Genomic DNA, 6973 nt, shown 5'->3' with positions numbered 1-6973 from the left:
CCCCCCCCAGAAAAAGCTGTAGTTTGCAGGCAAGAAGATTGTTGCTTGCAGAGCGATTAACACTAAAAGTGTTAATGCCAAAAGCATATGCCAAAGCATATCAGAACCAGAATGCCCAAAAGGGGGAAAAACAGAGGGGCATTTACTAGTGCACATGTTTTTTGTTCTTTCTTTTAAGATTTCCTTTATTTATTTATTTATAATTTTTCTATACCGACATTCTTCCATTAAAATGTAAATCATACCGGTTTACATAAAACAGAAAAAGCAGGAAAAAATATTTCCATAGTCAAATACAGAGAACATTTATAATAAAATTGTTAACAAAGGCATAAGGTAGGAACTTGAAAAAAAGGTTATTAACAGAAAACGTAAAAGAAAAAATATTAAATGAAGCACAAAGAGTTTCACGAAGGGGTGCACAAAGGGGAGAGCCCTTTGTGCGCGCGGTGCCTGATGGTGAGGCGCTTTTCAACCGCCGCCGGAGCTCACAGTGACGTCAGGGGAGGGGCATGGTCATGGTTTTATATACCGTCATTCGGAAACGTCAAAATAACGCCATCATAACGGTTTACAAAATAAGGTTACAGGGATAAGGGGGGGGGGGGGGGTTAAACAAGGGATGCAAAGTATAAACTGTTATTAAGCATAGGGATAAGATGTGTAAGGATTTAGTTCAGTTTTTTGTTTCATTTCTTATTTATGAAAACCTAGATGTGATGAATTTCATTTATTTATTCATGAGGTTGGATTGGATGGCGATGATGTTGTGTTGTTCATTGGGTGAGTTGGTATGCTTTGTTGAACAACCACGTTTTTAACTCCTTTTTGAAGGTTTTTAGGTTTTAGGAATTGCCTGTCACTTAGGTGATATACAGTAGGGATGTGAATCATTTTTTGACGATTTTAAAAAATCGTCAGATATTTTTTAAATTGTCAAAAATCGTTAGAGTTGCGATACAATAGAAATTCCCCCGATTTATCGTGAAAAATCGTAAATCGGGGGAGGGCGGGAAAACCGGCACACCAAAACAACCCCTAAACCCACCCCGACCCTTTAAAACAAATCCCCTACCCTCCCGAACCCCCCCAAAATGTTTTAAATTACCTGGTGGTCCAGTGGGGGGGTCCCAGCGCAATCTCCCGCTCTCAGGCCATCGGTGCCATTTTGGCTGCCACTAATATAAATGGCGCCGATGGCCCGATAAAAAAAACCCCACCCGACCCTTTAAAATGATCCCCTTAGCCTCCCCCACCCTCCTGATCCCCCCCCCAAACCTTTTAAAATTACCTGGTGGTCCAGCGGGGGCGCGGGGAGCGATCTCCCGCTCTCGGGCCATCGGCTGCCACTAATAAAAATGGCGCCGATGGCCCTTTGCCCTTACCATGTGACAGGGTATCCGTGCCATTGGCCGGCCCCTGTCACATGGTAGGAGCACTGGATGGCCGGCGCTGGACCCCCAGGGACTTTTGGCCAGCTTGGGGGGGCCTCCTGACCCCCACAAGACTTGCCAAAAGTCCAGCGGGGGTCTGGGAGCGACCTCCTGCACTCTGGCCATATTGCCAGTATTCAAAATGGCGCCCATGCTACCTTTGCCCTCACTATGTCACAGGGGCCGACCGTGACTTTTGGTAAGTCTTTTGGGGGTCAGGAGGCCCCCCCCAAGCTGGCCAAAAGTCCCTGGGGGTCCAGCGGGGGTCCGGGAGCGATCTCCTGCACTCAGGCCATATTGCCAGTATTCAAAATGGCGCCAGCGCTACCTTTGCCCTGTCACATTTTAAGGGCAAAGGGCCATTGGCGCCATTTTTATTAACGCAGCTGATGGCCTAAGAGCGAGAGATCGCTCCCCATGCTCCCGCTGGACCACCAGGTAATTTTAAAACCTTTTTTGGGGGTTCAGGAGGGTGGGGAGGGTTTTTTGATTATCGGATTGGGCGCAGCCGATAATCAAAACTCAAATCGGGCTGGGCGATAAAAATTTTAAGATTTGGATCGGAACCGGAACCGATCAGATTCCGGTTCCGATTCACATCTCTAATATACAGTACTTCCAGGCATGCATTGTGCTTGGCACTGATTGGCAGAAGCCTATGAATCTAGGCAAAGGAAGATGCTCAGTCTGTAATTGCTAGAAGGGAGATAAAAATGAGAAGCTGTCCCTAGTGCAAATGTTCTGCCACCATCAGATGTCTGCATCAGGGAACCCATAAACCCTAGCAAATGAAAGCTCCACCAAACCAGGAATGTTCATGAAGAGTACATTCTTCTGTATTTCATACAATGGTCAAAGTGTTTCAATCAGAGATGCTTGCATTTTCATCTTTGTGGCTTTCTGTTGAATGGTTCATAATTCTAAAAGATATATCAAGACACACAGCCCTATACATATACAAACTAAACTATCTTGTTGGTACAACAGGAAATGGAATATTGCATTCAAATGTGATCTTTTCACAACTAAACTAAACACAAAAACGAAATTTTTTACCAAAAAAAAAAAAAGTCATAAAAGGCAAAAGGGGTAAAATGGTCCACACATTTGATTTTGATTTCCTGCTGAAAACCACATAGAATTGCTTCTAGACCTCTTTTTGACTCCAATCCTGAGTCATGAGCTGAGGTTGGTGCACTCTTAGTCTCTTGGCTGAAATGGAGAACCTGGACAATAGGGGGGATTTAACATCCTGCCACCCAACCAGTTGGATCAAGGCCAAACCAGGAAGGTTTAACATGTAAAAAAATAATGAGCTAGTGAAAAAGTGCAGTAGAGATATTTAGAAGTCCCAAAACACACTGAAGCCAATATTCATACAAGTAGCTATCGGCTAACTTATCCAGCTAAAGTCAAGGATATTCAGCGGATAAATGTCCTGCTGAGTATACTTAGATAAAGTTATCAGACTAAAGTTTACTGAGTAGCTTTCAAACTTAACTGGCTGTGTTTGAATCCTCTTACATGTCCCTAGATAATTTTAACCTTAACTGGCTAAATTCAAACTAACAAAGTATAGAAATATGATGGCAGAAAAAGACCATACAGCTACCCAACTCTACAATGCCCACCACTCCCTCAGAGATTTCCTGTGATTGTCCAAGGTTTTCTTGACACTGTCCTTGTTTCCATCACCTCCACTGGGAGGCTGTTCCATGCATCCACTCCCCTTTCTCAGTCTACCCCCTTTTGCCCTCCTCATATTTATTTATTTATTTGTGCAATTTGTGCAATTTTTATATACCGTTGCCCAGAACAAAGAGTTCTATCTTAACGGTTTACATAATAAATTAACTTAAGACAGTTAAGAAAACAGAAATAAATACAAAATCAATAAAATAAAATAAATAGAGTTATTTAAAAAACTAAAATAGCATAAGTAAAGTTAGAAATAAAAAACCATAAAAGCTGCTATAGATTCATAAAAACTCTTGGGTATTATCTCTGTATGCTTCTAAAAAACGAGGTAGAATAATCTCCACTGCTGTGCAAACTTATAATAAATCGCAAATTTTCATAAATTGGAAGGTAACCGCATCAGCAAGCCTGACGACGGCAGTGCAAATCACTTGCCGCCCGGACTACTCGTCACTTGCGGTGTATAAGAATTGAAAGTTGTGTACGACAACAGTCTTGAAAGTGGTATTTAGAAACTATCGTAGAATATCAGCTGATCCCTCGAAGTATGCTTCAGAAAATCCCCGACAGCGGCCGGTGTTTCGCGATACTGCGATCGCTTCTTCAGGAGAACTTTTATAATTAATTAAAGCGGGTGCTTCTATACGGACGAAAGCGTCTCAAGCATAATAATAAACGGGACAGCTTGAGACGCTTTCGTCCGTATAGAAGCACCCGCTTTAATTAATTATAAAAGTTCTCCTGAAGAAGCGATCGCAGTATCGCGAAACACCGGCCGCTGTCGGGGATTTTCTGAAGCATACTTCGAGGGATCAGCTGATATTCTACGATAGTTTCTAAATACCACTTTCAAGACTGTTGTCGTACACAACTTTCAATTCTTATACACCGCAAGTGACGAGTAGTCCGGCGGCAAGTGATTTGCACTGCCGCCGTCAGGCTTGCTGATGCGGTTACCTTCCAATTTATGAAAATTTGCGATTTATTATAAGTTTGCACAGCAGTGGAGATTATTCTACCTCGTCTTTTTTGACATTTGGTTTTGATTGATAAGACGAGTGCCGCAGTTCTTTGTTATATTGCTTCTAAAAAACACCATGTTTTAAGATCTTTTTTGAACTTCTTTAGATTATCTTGCATTCTCAAATTTGGTGGCAGACTATTCCAAAGCTTCGGTCCGGCTACTGAAATGGCTCTTTCTCTGACTTCGCTCAGGTGTGCTGATCTGACTGTAGGTATTGATAACAAGCCTTTGTTAGATGATCTTAGATCGCGTTGAGGTAAATGTAATTTAATAGTTGTATTCAGCCAATCCATATTGTCTCCGTAAATGATTTTATAAAGCATACAGAGAGTCTTGTTCCAGAGTCTTGTTCCAGAGTCTACTTTCCACCGAAAGAGATCACTTCCTGTGCATTGATACTTCGGAGGTATTTAAATCTATCATATCTTTCCTATCTCGTCTTTCTTCTAGAGTGTACATTTATTTATTTATTTTATTTATTTATGGATTTTTATATACCGGGGCACGTAAGTAGCATCACCTCAGTTTACATTCAAACATTAATTCAGCATAATGCTTTACAATATAACATAATAACAGAAAGAATACAAGACCATGTCTAACTTTGTATTACAAGAATAAGTATCAAAATATGAGTGTCTGTGGATATAACTAGAAAGAATGGAAAAGGAATCAGTTCATTAATAGTAGGCTTTTTTGAATAACCAGGTACATATTTAGATATTTAAATCTGTCCCCATATGCTTTACAATTGAGATCATGGACCATTTTAGTAGCCACCCTCTGGATCATCTCCATCCTGTTTATATCCTCTTCAAATGGGACTGGACACAGTATTCTAAATGAGGTCTCATCAGGGACTAATAACGGGACTGTATTACCCCTCTTTTTCTGCTGACCATTTCTCTCCCTATGCACCTATAGAGTCTCTCATAGGTCTCCATCAGGTATCCTTAGCTCAGGCTTTGGGTAGGGAGTGAGGAGGGACCATACTATTACTAACCAGCGCCTCCTACAAGGATGCTGAGAGTGGTGTCTCCAACCTGCTTAATGGTATGGCACTTTGTTAGATTTTGAGGAAGGAGGAGTGTTCTGTTTTGTGGAGTTCCCCAGACTCCGAATCTAGGCTCCACTATCTGATACCCAGAAGGGTAGAGGCACATTCCTATTCAGCACCCAACCAGTCTGGAAGGGGTTGTTTCATAGTTGCTTGGAGAGGATCTCTGTTCCTGCCTCTGTTTCTCCCTCTGCCTGGAGGAGGTCAGGGAACAGACCTGTGGTTCCCATCCTACAACACGTGGAGGGGCAGCAGTTTGTTTTTTTTTTTGTCTCAAGAGAAGATTGCCTAGTTGTGGCAAAGGGTTTGGTTTCCTTTGGGAAGAAATTTTGCCCACCATTCCTGCCCAGGAGAAGGAGTTTAGGATTTTATCTGATTTTTGCAGTTGGGATCTTCAAAGTGAAAGAGCCATTTCAGACACCAGAGGGGAAACAGGAGACTCTGGTACCCTGCTAGGAGCCTGGCTTCCAGCACATGGAAGGAAAGGCTCCTGGTGCCTGCCACCCTGAGGGACAATCACTGAGAGGAGCAGGACTGAGATTGTGGATAACTTATGGATGTGTAGAAGATCCAGTGAGTGGCTGCCATATGAAGATTTTGGATAGCAAATTTTTTTTCAGGAACTCCCCAGCCCAGTGCCCAGTGTGTTATTGGTTCAGATACATTACAGCAATTCAATGATCTGTGAGTACACCTGTGGAGAGATAGAGAGTGGGTTTTCCTCCTATAGCCTTGGGCTCCAGACGTTCAGCCTCTCCCCACCCTGAGACTGAAGGGACTTGATACTGTGTACAGAAACACGTCCCCTGCATATTTCAGACAACACACTGAAGTAGGGGGCTACACCCCCAAGCATTTTTCTGGCTTTTGACTTCACCTTATCCACCTGTTTCTTAGCATTCACACCAGTGGGTTTTGCACCTCTACCAGCAGATGGAGATGGAGTAAAGCTGAGTCATGGTATATATTCTCCTGCACCGACATCAGCCCACCAGATTTCTCCATCTCCAGCACATGGTGGACGCTCAGCTCCCTACTGGGGATTGCTCAAAAAATACAAATTTTATAAGGAGAAAAGAAGAAGGAAATTAATTCGCCCCGCTCTCCTGTGGTGATATGTTATGGTCCACACCTCAGCTGAGTTTTCCTGAGGTGATATCTGTGGATCCCTCCCTCAGTAGAGTGCCTCGATCCAGTAGCTGGTTTTCCAGAGTCGACTGAGCTGTAGAGAGATAAATAGCTGAGAAGCTAGCAGGTATAGGAAGCCGAGCGTGGTGGTGAAGGCCTTTGCCCTCTCCCCCCCCCCCCCCCCCGCAGCCAGAGACTGACTCTGTACTCGGCTGGGACGGGCTGAGCTCAGGTAAAGAGTAAGTATATAAAAAAAAAAAAAGAAAGAGAAAGAAGGGAAGTTAATTTTAGGAATTCCATTCCTCTTCTGGTCTCCGAGCTTGGCGCACCGATCTAATGTCCGTTCCCGTCTCCAGGGGAGCTTGGGGAGTTGTAGTAGCTTAGCGAGTGGAGCAGCCTTTTTGGCTAGGCCCCACTCTCAGGCTTTGCTTACTTGCTGTGTGGTAGGCTGTGGTGACCTTTGCACGCTTTTCTGCGCACAAGTCTGCCACGAAATAGTGTCTGACATCGGTTCGTGCTTGCGCGCCCGGGTGGGAACTCAGGGGGGCGCCTACCTAGACTGCGTATTGGGTGCCTACATTTTGGGCGTTCATAGTGTACGCTTATTGGACAGAGCTCGTTTTTGGGCACCCT

This window comes from Rhinatrema bivittatum, chromosome 13 (assembly GCF_901001135.1).
Source record: "Rhinatrema bivittatum chromosome 13, aRhiBiv1.1, whole genome shotgun sequence".
NCBI lineage: Eukaryota > Metazoa > Chordata > Amphibia > Gymnophiona > Rhinatrematidae > Rhinatrema > Rhinatrema bivittatum.
The sequence above is the reverse complement of the archived record's forward strand: the minus strand, read 5'-3'. Positions refer to the sequence as shown.